The sequence below is a fragment of the Pinus tabuliformis genome, chromosome 6, assembly GCF_031772625.1.
Source record: "Pinus tabuliformis cultivar Carrire ecotype Pingquan chromosome 6, CPIR1, whole genome shotgun sequence".
In the NCBI taxonomy this organism is placed as follows: Eukaryota; Viridiplantae; Streptophyta; class Pinopsida; order Pinales; family Pinaceae; genus Pinus; species Pinus tabuliformis.
This window is the reverse complement of record NC_142292.1, coordinates 1780471284-1780488195: the sequence shown is the minus strand read 5'-3', so window position 1 is coordinate 1780488195 and position 16912 is coordinate 1780471284.

The window sequence follows — 16912 nt, the reverse complement described above, 5'->3', positions numbered from 1 at the left end:
CCCACTGAGGAGTTGTTGGTCCCTCCAAAAGCTTGAAACAATTCTGCAATTTGCATGTGCCATTGTCAAGTCACACTTTCAACATCTGCATTCCATGCAAACCTGTGGTACATTTTTGCAAATGACATACAAGACCAATTTATGACTCAAACAAACCCATACTTTCCAAGAGCCTATAACACACACTCTTTGGGCAAGTTTACATCATAATAGAAACCAATACCCTAGCTATCAACACATTTCCAAAAACATCATCATTTCTTTAATAAGAGATGGAAAACACATCATCACTTTTACATTTATATCACAACACATGGTTTACAAAATGCGACTATGACAAGCTACTATATCTAGTAATCAATCTCTCACTCAAAGAAAGTGAAAACGAGTCATCTCCCTGTGGAAGATTTGCTTGTTGAACATATTCACTAGGTGGTTCCTTCATAGGTGCTTTCTAGGCATGGAGTAATTGACATGTGGCTTTCTGGTGTTTATCCTCATTGTAGTGACTACAATGATTCTCTTGCCTCCAAAATTTATGGATTGTCTTGGAACACTTATTCCTGGTGCACCTTTGATAAGTTCTCATGGAATCCTCACTATCATTGGAATGTGATGAAGTTCTCCCATCATCTATTGTTGGTTTGTCACTGGTTGTCTTGGATCATTCCCCAACCTCCTTTTGAACATATCCAACCCCTGCATAATGAGGCAATTCCTCCACTTCGATGGGATTCATAATGCCTTGACCATTAATTTCGAGGCTCTTTCCTTGATACCCCATTTTCTTCAAAAATTTTGATTTAATTCCTGTAGTATGTTTCTCAGAAGTAGTGAAATCATCATCATAAAAAGAACATGAAATTGAAGAATCACGTTTTACCTCAGGTTTGTTATTCTGCAACTTTTCCAAGGCCTCCTCCTTAGCTTGTAACTATGGCTGCAACCTTTGTTTCTCCTCCTTTGATTTTTATAAGAGTCTCCTTAGTTCCGGATTTTTTGCCTAAATGCTTTAGTTGATCTCTTCAAGTTCTTGGAGCCATGCAACATTTGGTGCCCTCTTCATTTTTGGCACAACATCTACTGAAATTTTTATCTCATTGCCCGAATCATAACCCAATTTGATAGGTCCATCTTCTCCAATCCCAAGAGTTGCAATCTTCATTTCATGACTTGAGTCTGATCCTAGGTCAATTTATCTAACACTTTCAAATCTTGGAGCTGTGATCTTCTCATCATCTTCTGATTCATATTCTTGTTCTTGTTGCACAGTTGCAATTGTCTTCTACTTCCCTTTTATGTTACTCCTCTTTGGCCTCAATTTCGAATGCAGTTTCCAGCAATGTTCCTCATCATGCCCTTCTTTCTCACAATGAGTACAAGAGGGCTTTGATTTCTTTCTCTTAGTTTTTTTTTTCCTCTTGGGAAGTCTTCTTGCTCATGTTTTCCCCTGCTTTCAAGATGTACAACCTTCACACTAGCTTCATCAAGAGTTTTAGGTTCAAATAATAACAATGAATGATGCAAATAACTATTCAAAGAGACAATATATTTCATTAACATATCAAAAGTGTCTATTGAAACATTCAATGCTAATTCTTGTTTCCTAAAATATTCTATAAAATTCTGAACATTTTGACCTTTAATTTGTTTCAAATATTGTGATTCCAGCACGGATTTATGTTTATAACCCAATGGGTAAAACTCTCCTCTTAAAGCAGAAATGAAATCAGACTAAGATGAAAGAAGTTTATGACTACTCTTACCACCTTTCTGCAATTTTACTTCCCACAAAACAAGAGCAGTGTCACTCAGTCGAAGGGATGCTAGATGGATCTTGGATTCATCCTCTTTGATTCGTTGTATGCGGCAATACACTTTAACCTACCTAGTATAGTTATCTAGATTTTCTGCATTAGATTCTCCACTAAACATAGGAAAATCAAACTTGACATCCAACTTAAAAAATGGATTTTTAGATGAATTCCTATGATTCTTGTTCGAATGATGAGAAGAGGAAGAATAAGAACTTTCACTGGAGGACAGAGAGGGAGGGGACTCTTCTCCTCCGCCTTCATGATTTACCGAGGCATTGCTTGAGAGATGAAGGCCTAGGATTAGAGGATGAAAATAGTAAGGTTTGGATCAAAACAAGAGGGTGAGCTATCAATATGACCAATTAATAAAAGGGACGAAACAATAAATAGGGGGGAAACCATAGAGATATAGGTGATAAGTAACCCCCCAAATACACAGGATCAAGGAAGTGGATGGAGGTATAGAAACCAAAAGAGCTCATAGCGAATAGAGAAGTAGACATTAAATTTTGTAGATTTGAAACAGAATTACAAGGTAAGAGCAAGAAAAAGTTGAACCTGAGAGAGAAGATCCCATGGAGAGGAGTGACACACAGAAGTGAGAAGAACTAGAAATATCGAGATGGATGGTGATAATTAGATCCTTTGTCTGCATGCTCTCCATGAAATGGTGATAACAATATAGAGTTTCAAAGATTGATTGTATCTTGCCATGGATGGTGGATTATAAACAGATTTAAACACTTCCTCTTCACTGTGTTTTGGCCTTGTCCCCATTCCTCTATATAATGATCATACTTAGGCCTATATTCTTCCATAATTGAAACACTGTGTCATTGAAAGTTCAAACCATAACACTAGTGCACCTTCACAACTATTTGCATGATTCCTCTCTATATTGGTGCAACGCACACTAAGTTACCATATTTTTTTGTCCTTTGCAGTAGTGGGATGGTCATGTAGTTTTCCATGTGGAGGTAGCTTGCTCTTCCTTATAACTTTGCGTTATCATCACTTACTCCCTTTTTTTTTCAAGTTTATTGTAACTATATTTTGTAATATATATAGTGTTACTATAGAAATATTATATATTCAAGCATTCATTTAAGCGTATAATTTAGATCTCCTATGTTAAACCATTGACTTGAAAAATAATTGCTATTGAATATTTTACCTTTGCACATATTCAATGTAATTTTCACTATTTGCCACCTTTTTCTCCACCCAAACTCATTGCTTTAAACTTCTAACATAGTTTGGAATGTTGGCATTTTTTTGGATTGTGATTTGAGTAAGAGGAAGATATATACCTTTTTTATTCTTGGCAAACATAAATTCTTGCTTTCCAGTGCAAGTGTTATATTATAAATAATGAATCTTTACCCCATAAAATAGTCGTAAGTAGTAGAATTTCTATATTTACTCTTAATATGGTAGTTTTGCAAGTTTTTCTCAAGTTTTGTTGTGCTAAGAGAGTGACCTAGGATGGATGTTAGGTGACAGTTGGTACTAGTAACACTAGGGATATACTCAAGAGGATGGTAAAGAATGAAGAGAGTGACTTAGGATGTATGTTAGGTGATAGTTACTATTAGTAACGCTAAGAGAGATACTCAAGTGTTTGGTAAAGAATGAGTAAAGACATTGATACACCATGAGGCTTGAGCCATTATTGAGTATATAATGTCTTTCACTTTATTATTTTACATGGACAAAACACTTTGGCATGCAATATATTTAACATGTCTTGGCACAATCCTTTGTATGATTATGTATGCCCATTGATCAACCTTAAGGTTTTCTCTATCTCTTACAGGAGTAAATGTTGAGTAGACTAGGGATATAAGGGAAATTATCTCTAGAGTTTGTTAACTTTTTGTGCGTTGATAATATTTTAATACACCTTGTGTTGTTTTCCACTCTAGCAAATTGTTTGGAAAACAAACTGTACAATAAGAGTTCATGGTTGCAATCTAAAAGCTATACATTGGATAGACAATAAAAGTGATAAGGCTAGAAAATGTTATGCTCCCTTGTGTGTACCTCTCTCACTAGTGGGATTGTTACTTCATTCTAGCTTAGTTTGTGGCTTGCTCTGCTCCTTCTTCCTATGTCTTTATTTCTTCTATCATATGGCTTTTGACTATGTTCCTATAGCATGTTTCTCTCTATAATTGTAATGCATTCTCTCTAATGACAAACCAATAGATGGAAATTTCTATGAACTACCCTCATTTTTGGAATAAAACTGAACTTGAAACTTAGTCTAGTCACAAGCATGAAATGATCCCATACTCATTACAGTGTTATATCTTGCATGTAGGATAGGTTAAAATGTCCCTTATTTCATCTATTTTCTGTCTTAATATTCCATTGATCGTAATCCACCATGGTCTTATTGCTATGATAACTACAAGAAATAATAAATATAAACGGCCATAACCCTACAAGAGAACCACCTATCATAACTATAAAATATGACCACTTGTCATAAAACAAAAATAAATAAGATTAAAGAAAATGAACCTCCATTAACGATGTTTCTTTGTACTATTGGATTTATGTTTTTATAATATTGGATTATTAATCTATTGGAGAAGAAACAATAAATAGAAATGTCCATAACCATAAAAGAGGACCACCTATCATAAATAAATAAATAAAAGAAAAAGAAAGATTAAAGAAAATGAACATCCATTAATGACATTTCTTTGATTTCTTACTCCAATATAACAACTTCTTTTTGTATTATTAACTATATGTTAAGAAATCAAATAACATTTAATGAAATATGTGAAAATGAACATCCAATAATGTAATTTATGTGTGATATTGGATTTCATACTCTTTTAGCAATTTCATTTTGTGCTATTAACTATATATTAAGAAATCAAATAAAAATAACTGAATTGTGTTTTAAGAAATCAAATAAAATTCAGTGAATTGTGTTTCAATTAAAGTTAAAATGAACATCCATTAACATTTTTGGGTAACATTAAATTTATTGATTCCTTGATAATTGCGTTTTGGATTATTGACTATATGGTGAAAGATGAAATACAATTCAATTTGCAATTTACTATGGAAATAATATAATAAAGGATGTACCGAGAAACCAAAAGATAAAACCTACCCCAAACCCTACTAACAATGTTCCATTATGGACCAAGAAAAATCAAAATAAATTTGTTTATAATAATACATATAACACGTATCCACATTCTGTCGTTTCCCGTGACAAAAGTGAAAGGTGGGTTTAGATAAATATTTGTGATGTTGGAACTTTTAATTATTTGGAATATTTCAATCAAGAAACCTTCAGGAATGTTCCAAGTAAGAAACTTGTTGTTACATGTTTTGATTACGAGTAATAATACCCACCTTACTAGTTTTTTTGGGGTTATAAAATAACATTCAATACTGGTTGAGATATAGCACACTCTTTCCACCCATAGTGCAATACACGTTTGGCCAAAAGGGGCGAGGTGTTGACTGCAACTTATTCCTTCTAGTTTTCAATAATCACCTCATCTATTCATCTTATTCATTGTCTTAGTTGTTCGTCTTATTTTCATTGTCCAGCCTATCAATCCATCCATTAATCAATGGAAAACCTACCCACCACAAGGCAACAGAAGGGCGATGCTTCATCGTCTTCTACGTCCACCTCTTATCCCTGATATGATTTTTTCATCAATCATCTACAACATTTTTCTTGTGCCATTGTCATGGAACGAATCAGAATATTTTTCCCTGGGTACGACAATTCTGCATTCCCTTTGTCGAGTGAGCAAGGGAAGTTTGGGTTGAAGATCTCTCACCTTAGCAACTCCACTATTTGAATCTTATTGTAAACACCCTAGCTACTCCACTATCTATAGCCTTATTAGTGATTCTAGCTTTCAAGAGGCCTCATACTCGCTTTGATTCTAAACACCAGAAAACTTACCCTATATTTGAACTTGAGATCACTCACCTAAAAGGGTTTTAAAAATTGTCATTCATGCATTCTTGGCCAACAAATTTTCCCCACTGGATTTTTGTTTTGTTTTTGGTTATCCCCGTCATGTCCCTTCAGTTCATGAATGGTATACCTATTTGCCTAGTTTCAGCGAAAACACAGATAGAAGGTTGGACCAACACCTCAAGGATTTTCATGAATGCATGGAACAACTTGGTATTTGTTTTGAAGATGTGAAAATGAATTTGTTCATGTATTCTTTAGAGGGAGATGCTAGACTTTGGTATGAAATAATACCTCATGGCAACATTTCTTCCTTAAAGAGATTTCACATAGCATTCAATCATTTTTACAAAATATTATATCCATTGAGTGCTATGTTTGAAGATTTTTGTGCACATTTTAATGTTGAAAATAGTTATGAGGTTAATGATCCTGCTGAAGATGTTTGTGGGGCTCAACTCCAAGAAAACTTATACTTGCATCAAGAAGCACTACCTAAAAATCAAGAAAGTGAAGGAGACATTATCAAGTTGAAAATAAACCCTTAGAGATCTTATTATACCAAATTTGATTATTATCCTTCTTGCGATTTGTATGACTTCGATGGGATGTTGAGAAATGCAGGATTGAAACAATCCCAGTCATGGGAAGATGCACAAAAAGAGGAGGCCCACTAGGAGGTCAACAAATAGGCTCCAGTTCACGATTCACATCCTTTAAATGGAGAACAAGTTCAAGAAGCTAGTATTGAAGTCGAGAAAGATTCTCTAATCTATGATTCAAATGATTCATAGGAGGATGAGATGGTTGTAGATTGTGAAAGGGGTTTGTTACAAATAGGTGGGGAGAATATTACCAACAACAACTCCTTCAAGAGGAGCCCAAAGTTGAAGAGCCAAGCAATGTTTGTGGTTTCCTGTTGTAGAAAGATTCCTGTTGGGAAACAATTCAAGAGAGGGAGACAACCACAAATTTTTCTCGTCAGTTCTATGACCTAGTAGCTGACTACATGACAACATTCTTTGGTCAACAACAAATTTTGTTTCTCAAGTATGTATCAAGTATTTTGTTTGAAGATTTTTCATGGTGCATGCTTGTTTCAATTTTCATATCTCAGCGACATGGAGGAATTAGGTGCAGCACCCAAATGTTGACCTGGTATCATTGGAAGGTTGATCTCACTTGGGTGAATTGAGCCCTATGCATAAGTAGGAGTTGTATATAAATAAGCTAACTAGGTGACCATTTAATTTCCAGTTGTTAGAATTTGTAGTTATACATTCTTGTTTTTATGAGGAGTGGAGTCCCAACAGATAAAGTTCCAGGGAGGTTTTATAGTTTTACAGGTTCATTATATTTTTGACTCCATGCCTAATGGTGAAGGCTGCTAGTCTGCAAGTTCTCAGCACTTTGTCAGCAAGGCACTGTCCCTAATTGGAGCCAATGTTGTCACTTACTGAAAAATTGTTTGAACGGTGCCAAATAATGTCAAAAGAGTGCAAAAGAGTAGAGAATTTTGTAGTCATATTCCAAGCCACAGAAGGACTCAAAGCCTACATCGAACCCTCTCCATTGGAAAGTGCTTTGAACAAGATTTCCAACTATATGTGGAAGTCCAAAAATGGACTCCTAGATCAAAATATGTGGTCTTCTAAAGTTTTAAGGATTGAAGCCTTGGGAAGGCATATCAGAATATGTGTGATTTCATATCAAAGGTTCTAACACATTGGCGATCGCATATCAGAGGACCAGACATATCGGCAATCACATATCAAAGGTCCAGTGACATCGAAGGTCCAACAACACTAGGCATATCGGCAATCGGAGAATTAGAACTTCTTCAGGAGACAACCTTTAAAAAGTTGTGATATTGTTAAAAGTTCCAATAACACTAAAAGCCGCCGAGGAGTGTCGATAAGAATTAACAAAGGATTTCATCGCAAAACCAAAGGTGGATGGGCCCTTTTCTCTCTCCTCTAGTAGGACATGGGGCAGCATATGAATGGTTCTGATAAGCTACATGTGGCAACATATGTGTAACAACCCTGGTGAAATTTCCATGTAAAAATATATAAATATCACGGATGATGGGACATTTATTCAACGTTGAATGGTGGGCAAGACATCCTAGGGGGTGTTCATTTGGTTGTTTATGGCTAAGGAAATTGGCAAAGGCAATGGATAAGGCATTAAAGAGGCAAAAAGGTATTTTGGCACATTTATTTATGAAAATAATGGAAATTAGGAGATTTTGTATGTGAGGAGGAAATTGAAGGAAAATAATGGAAAATGAAGAAAATAGAGGCCTCATTAATAAAAAGGCATATGAGGATCAGTGGGAAAGACTTGGTCAGTTCAGTTTTGGAGCTCTCTCATTATTCTCTCTCTCTCTCTCATACTCTTGGATACTTAGAGTTTTCTTGGAGAACTCTTGGAGGGTGTGGCATACTTGGATTCTTGGAGCAAGAAGGCAAAGGAAGAGAAGGAAAGCGCAAGAAGGCATCGGCATCAGCAGCTACACCAAATTTTCTTGCAGGTATCGAGTTGCATGTATGATTTCTTCACTAGTTTTGGCATGCATGGCACATGCATGTGGTTTCTTGGTTATGATCTATCATTGGCATGGAGGATGGTCGGGATTGACAGTGGATTGCCTAGCCTTGCCATTTCTTGGATAGGCATGGTGATTGTGGGTTTACTTTCATTGCTTTGTTTTGGTTGGTTCTCATTTTTCCATAGCTTGGGTTGAGTTACTAGTCCTGGAAGCCTTGGTTGAACAAACGCTCTGGAAGCCCTGTAACAGCTTGGGTTGAGTTACTAGTACTGGAAGCCCTGGTTGGACAAACTTTCTGGAAGCCCTTGGCGGGTTGAGTTACTAGTCCTGGAAGCCTTGGTTGGACAAATGCTCTAGAAGCCCTGTATAAGTTGTGGGTTGAGTTACTAGTTCTAGAAGCCTTGGTTGGAAAAACACTCTGGAAGCCCTGGAAGGCTTGGATGGAGACCAATATGATGATGGTTTTTGGTGATGTCCAATTATGAGGTGGAATCATTGTTTGATGGGTTGATGTGGGTGGCCTCTAGAAGCCCTGGATGAGTTTTGATTGATGTGTTCTATGAGATCCCACATTCATGCTTGGAATATGGCACGGGGGTGATTGGCTAAAGAGAGACTTGGCTCAACCAATCTATGGTCGGGTGGAATGTGGTAGCCCCATCACCGGTTGGTTCATTGCATTATTAATGAAAAATTCATTCCTTTGGATTTCATGCGCAAATTTACTAATGTATATATGGATTTTGATGGCTAATATGTTTACTGTATTTTTGTTACTATTATGTCTTTTATATGCACATTTAACACAGAGGGTGTTACAATATGATTGGTTTCGATAAAGCTACAATGGCATCCGATGTCAGCATGATGTGGTAGTATGATAGGACACATGGAAGGCAGTTTTGGTGTTTTGAGGGGCTTGGGGGTAAAATATGGGTGACACATGTCGCCACTCAGGAAGTGTCATGTGGTGTGATGATTTCATATCGGTGGTCGGAAAATGTTGGCACTTTGTAATAGTTAGCAATTGAAAATGTGTTGATAAGGGGCCTTTGATATTAGGGTTGGTACATGGTCAAGAATAACTTATGGAACCAAGGGTAATAAGCTCTTAATAAAGGAAAAAGAGTCCCCGAGCAGGAAAAAAATTCCCTAGCGCCTTAAGGCTAAGCCTCCAGTCACCACACCCAGTCCCATGGAGGAAAATAGAAAGGGGCTAAAAAAAAGGGCCAAGGACATCAATTATTTGTTTTTGTAATGTCTGTAAGAATAAAAGTCCCCAATGGGTAAAAGCTCTGATATAACACTATTGCAATAATACAAGACATATTGGGATCTGATAGTGTAATATTGAGAGTTATGAGATGGATGAGTCGACAGATGTGATTCTGTGACACCACTAAGGCCACCACAACTGATCGCTCCCAACTCTAGAAAGTAGGAAATTCAAGCTGTTAAGGGAAAAACGACAGGAGAACCAGCTGAATAGCCAAAGAGGAACATTATGACATAGACATGGCCTGATCAGAGACCATCACAGGAATGGAAGGGAGATATTTTCCTCAACCATCATTCAATTTTCCTTATTTCTTTTATTTTGTAATTTCTGGATTTTAAAGAAAATAATCAAATCATTTGTAATGATTTGGGAAATAAACCTTCGCACGTCAAGATAGCGAGTCGATTAGACAATTAGAGCTTGATTGAGATATTTTGTAACTTCTTTCAAAGCTCCCCCTCTCCTTATAAAAAGAGGGGAGAAACACTTAAAAGAGGTTCTGGAATTTTGCACCCAAGAGGCCTGAATTTTGTGGTTCCAATTTGGTACAATTTACTTGTTCATAAGGTCTTAGAGTTGATACAATTTCTAAATGTAATGGACTAGTGATTTGGACTCCATCTTCAAGGGTTAATGAAACTGTTTTGTTGATTCCAATTAGAGAAATGTGTAGTATGTTTCCCCTTTTTTTTATCACTTCATGTATGTCTTTCCTCCTCTAAAATAGTGTAATGAAGTTGTTGGTATCACTTGCCTTATGGTTGTATTTTTTCTCCTAAGTAGTAAAAGGTACCTATTTGTGTTATTTAATAGCCTACAGTACCTGTATGTGCACATATTTACTTATTGTTATTTGGTGACAAATTTATTCATGAGGCATAGAGTATGAGACCTTAATTCGTGCTCCACTCTTTCTGCATTTTCATCTCCTCACTCTTCCATATTTCTGCTGGATATTATTGCTTAGGATTCTGTGTTCTGTCCAGCCTTCTGCACCAATTCCCCTCCTTTCCTTCCACTTATTCATTTATGCTACAACAACAATGTTAATATGATTATTGTTGTGTGTCAGCCACCACAATTAAGATTTTTCTCTTTGAGATTAGCCATATTTACCCTCTAAGTATTTATATCTATGTGTTTTCTTGACTTTACCTTGATGAAGGGTTATTGAACCAATCCCTGAATTATCCCTTTTACAATTATGTCACATATGGAGCGTAGCAGAAAGCCCTTAGACAATCTTCAAAAGAACTCCTCTCGGATGCCCTAAGCACTGGTCTCCTATCAACCCAGAGGATATCTCTAGGAGGCTTCTATATCTTCTAAAGTAATTGTGTGACAGGGGATAGAAAAAGCTACAATGGGGAGCTTGATGTTAAAAACACCTTCGTTATCCATCTCGACAAGAGCCTTTATGAACATGGATTGTGGGTGTTTCTTGACAAGATTGAACTAGAGGTTGGACACAACAACAAGTCTCAAATCAAATCCGTTATTTAAGTGGCTTCTGTCGACATAACCATTTTTTCTCTGACTTATGCAGAATCGACATGGTGCCTCAATGAACTAGTTCTTGTGCTCAAGTCTGAGGATCCCATTATTTTGATATTTTTGAGTCGAGAGGATCATTGAACCAAGAGGTTCATTCTACAACCTAATATGAAGGAGATGTGTAATTTTGATTGTCTGTCTGTTCCTCTTTAAAATAAAAATAAAAGTTAAAAATTATGTTCTAAATAGAAAAATAATTTCAACTATAATATATATATATATATATATATATATATATATATATATATATTGTAAAGTAATTAGAAGTAAAAGAAATGTGTAAGTAAAATGTTTAAATCTTGTAAAATTTGTTATTGATAAAATATTTTAATACGAATTAATTTTGACTTATACTTAAAAATATGTTAATAATAAAAAACCATTTTAATTAGCATCATAAAATGTCTCGATGTACATGTTATGTAAAATATTTTAATGTTTATTACGTATACATTATATGGCATTTAAAAAAAATATCTATATATCATGAAAATTTTAAGCTTTTATGGTTAAAACGTTTATTTGATCCTATATATACTCTATTTAGCATTCAAAAATACAATTTAAATAATGAAAAATAAAACATTGTATTTTACACTCTAAAGAAGTTTACACGTGAAGAAATTTGATCCCTCTCGGCTCATGTCCTTATCCTATACGCACTCTAAATTGGTTGCCACACCTGAAAAACACACAGTTTCTTCGTTTCTCTTCAATCACGTACACATACACATAGTGTACATCACAATGCATACATCCACACATGACATACAACACCATACCATACATACCCATGCAAAGCATACAACACCACACAATACAGACACCTACACCCAATGTATAACACAACACATACACCTACACCCAATGTACAACACACCACATACACCTGCACCCGATGGACACACAACACATACACTTACACCCAATGTGCAACCCAACACATACACCTACACCCAATGTGCAACCCAACACATACACCTACCCCTGGTGTACACACAACACATACACCTACACCCGATGTACAACAACACATACACCTACATCCAGTGTACAACACAACACAATAAATATATGTACACAAAGTACAACATAACGAATACACATGTCACGATACCACATCTTCACAATGTACATACATAGTACCACATGTACACAACACAACATGTACAACATGCACATAATACGCCATGTACACTAGTACCACATGTACAACATGTACACAGTACCACATATACACAACACCACTTGCATAACATGTACACAACATCACATGTACATGGCACCACCTGGACAACATGTACACAACGCTACATGTACACCTTATCACTTGTACAATGTGTACACAATGCTAGACGTACATAACACCACATGTACACAACAACATATGCACGACATGTACACAACACCACATGTACACAACAACATATGCACAACATGTACACAACACCATTGGCACATAAAACCCTATGTACAACATGTACACAACACCATATGCTCACGGCACCACTTGTACAATCATGCACACAACACCATATGCACATAGCACTGCATATAAAACATGTACATAGCACCATATGTATGCAGCATTGCATATCCAATATGTGCACAACACAATATGCACACAACACCGCATATCCATCATGCACACAATACAATATGTACACAACACTACATATCTAACATGTACATAGCACCATGTATACCCAACACTACATATGCAATATTCACACAACACTATTTGTACCACACTATACCTAACATTGCATAAACAACATGTACACACACTATATATACACCACACTACATGCACAAAACGTCATGTATGCAACATGTACAAATATACAACATATGCACAATCATAGTACCACACCTCCAAAACCACACTGTCTCTACCAAGCAACCTTTCTTTCATTGTCTCTCCATGTTTTTCCTAGCATGTTGCAACCCACACTGCTTTCATTTTGCTGATGTATCCCTTGATATAGCATGTCCATAACATAGACATAATATAATAACATAATATCAACTCATAACCACATGACGCTGACCTTATAGATTTGTCATGACTACTCTCCCCACTTGATTCCCCATAAGACCAGGAATTTCGTCATGTCATTCACCTATGTAAGCAATCACTCCTCCACAAGAATGATTCCTAACATCCCTGGCATACAAGAACATACATATATATATATATATATATATATATATATATATATATATATATATATATATATATATATATATATATATATATATATATATATATATATATATATATATATATATATATATATATATATATATATATATATATATATATATATTAGCATTAATAATCATGATCCATGATGACCGTGTCAAACATGACATACATACATACATACATACATATATTAGCATTAATAATCATGATCCATGATGACCGTGTCAAACATGACATACATACATACATACATGTATACACATATAGACAACATAATCATGATCACAACTTAATTACTAGATACCATAAGGTCAAGGTTAAGAGAACTCCCTTTATGCGTGCAACACATGCGCAACATCGAGAAAAACAATTCTCAACATAGCCAAGGCATATGACGATTCAAATCCATTCACCTCACCTTTCTGGATTACCTTTCCCATGCATGTCTTGCCATCGTCCATTTACACTAATGGACCCAACTAATCCAACTGGTTGTCATACTCTTTCCTTCAACTACCCTTATACATGCACCGAGATTCATCCGGGTCTTACCTTACCTGTCGAGTACCACACAACTCTCTTGGAGCTCCATTAACTTCCTCCTTCCCAAACCAATTCCAAGACTCTCAAAACAATAAAGGGAAGAACGAGAAGCAAACAAGAGGAAAACCAACAACAATATGACACGATAAACGAAGTGGCATGGCCATGCACATGACACAAACAAAATTGCAATCAAGCACACAGAGTCACTAAAAGACCAAAAGCACAAAACTAACAAAATACACTATGACTCAATCCCCATGGTCCCGAATCCTTCTAAGGGAAAATTCAACCTGAACCTTCTTCAATATTTCATGGTAGTCTCCTTGCCATGCAATCCCCTGCATCATACTTCCATCAACGCATAACTATCAGTGCATAAATAAACGTAAAAATACACTAGTTACCTTACCTTGTTGTGCAAAACATGTTGCTTGCAACCGAACACATCCATGCCATCTCTCAAGGGAATCCAATTCCCTTCAAAGATCCACTTGTAACTAGAGACTAGCTAATATATTTGTCAAGTACATGTTCATGAATCTAACATATATCCACATAATGTCAGACAAGATTAAGGTTAAGAAGACTTCCTGTATGCAAAGCACTTATTTGTTTACAATTAGGGTTTCCAAACATAGCCAAAGGAATTCTTGTCCAATTCCTTTATGTTACATTTTAACCCAATTTTAATTGAGGCTTACTATGTGTTGTCACATCACCCAACTGTTTTTTATTTAAACACATCAATTGTTACCTTGTTAGACTAATACCAAGCATGTTTCCTACAACTGTTTACATATATCACCCACATGTTCGAAATAACAAGACAATCATATTTGTCAATTTGAAATCAACCTTTACAAACACTAACAATCATGTCATAATCCATAGTAAAAAACCAACTCACATTCATTAGTCGTAATACATAATGCTACAATTATCACCTACTACACTCAAGTACATATCAACTGTATCAAAAAATATGTGTTAGTAAAACCATCTTAAAACAAGATCATTTGAACACATACTCATATTATACAATTCATCAAAAATTCAACCAACTATAAACATACCATGTTAGATAAATCAACTAGAAAACATAATAGACACCAAATACTCAAATATCAAATAGTCAAGCACCAAATATATGACATAAGGAAACTCATACCTTAATTTACGCCATATGCCATGTACACCAGTACCACATGTACAACATGTACACAGTACCACCTATACACAACACCACTTGCATAACATGTACACAGCATCACATGTACATGGCACCACCTGCACAACATGTACACAATGCTACATGTACACCACATCACTTGTACAACGTGTACACAATGCTAGACGTACATAATACCACATGTACACAACAACATATGCACGACATGTACACAACACCACATGTACACAATAGCATATGCACAACATGCACACAACACCATTGACACACAAAACCCTATGTACAACATGTACACGACACCATATGCACACAGCACCACTTGTACAATCATGCACACAACACCATATGTACATAGAACCACATGTACAACATGCACACAACACCATATGCACATAGCACTTCATATACAACATGTACATAGCACCATATGTATGTAGCATTGCATATCCAACATGTGCACAACACAATATGCACACAACACTGCATATCCATCATGCACACAATACAATATGTACACAACACTACATATCTAACATTTACATAGCACCATGTATACCCAACACTACATATGCAATATTCACACAACACTATTTGTACCACACTATACTTAACATTGCATAAACAACATGTACACACGCTATATATACACCACACCGCATGTGCAAAACATCACATATGCAACATGTACAAAATATACAACATATGCACAATCATAGTACCACACCTCCAAAACCACACTGTCTCTACCAAGCAACCTTTCTTTCATTGTCTCTCCATGTTTTTCCTAGCATGCCGCAACCCACACTGCTTTCATTTCACTGATGTATCCCTCGATATAGCATGTCCATAACATAGACATAATATAATCACATAATATCAACTCATAACCACATGACACTGAACTTATAGATTTGTCATGACTACTCTCCCCACTTGATTCCCTATAAGACCAGGAACCTCGTATTGTCATTCACCTATGTAAGCAATCACTCCTCCACAAGAATGATTCCTAATGTCCCTGGCATACAACAACATGCATACATACATACATATACTTATAAATATTAGCATTAATAATCATGATCTATGATGACCGTGTCAAACATGACATACATACATACATACATACATGTATAGACATATAGACAACATAATCATGATCACAACATAATTACTAGATACCTTAAGGTCAAGGTTAACAGAACTCCTTTTATGCTTGCAACACATGCGCAACATCGAGAAAAACAATTCCCAACATAGCCAAGGCATATGACGCTTCAAATCCATTCACCTCACCTTTCTGGATTACCTTTCCCATGCATGTCCTGACGTCGTCCATTTACACTAATGGACCCAACTAGTCCAACTAGTTGTCATACTCTTTCCTTCGACTACCCTTATACATGCACCAAGATTCATTTGGGTCTTACCTTACCTGTCGAGTACCACACAACTCTCTTGGAGCTCCATTAACTTCCTCCTTCCCGAACTAATTCCAAGACTCTCAAAACAATAAAGGGAAGACCGAGAAGCAAACAAGAGGAAAACCAACAACAATATGACACGATAAACAAAGTGGCATGGCCATGCACATGACACAAACAAAACCGCAATCAAGCACACAGAGTCACTAAAAGACCAAAAGCACAAAACTGACAAAAGACATCATGACTCAATCCCCATGGTCCCAAATCCTTCTAAGGGAAAATTCAACCTGAGCCTTCTTCAATATTTCATGGCAGTCTCCTTGCCATGTAATCCCCTGCATCATACTGCCATCAACACATAACTATCAGTGCA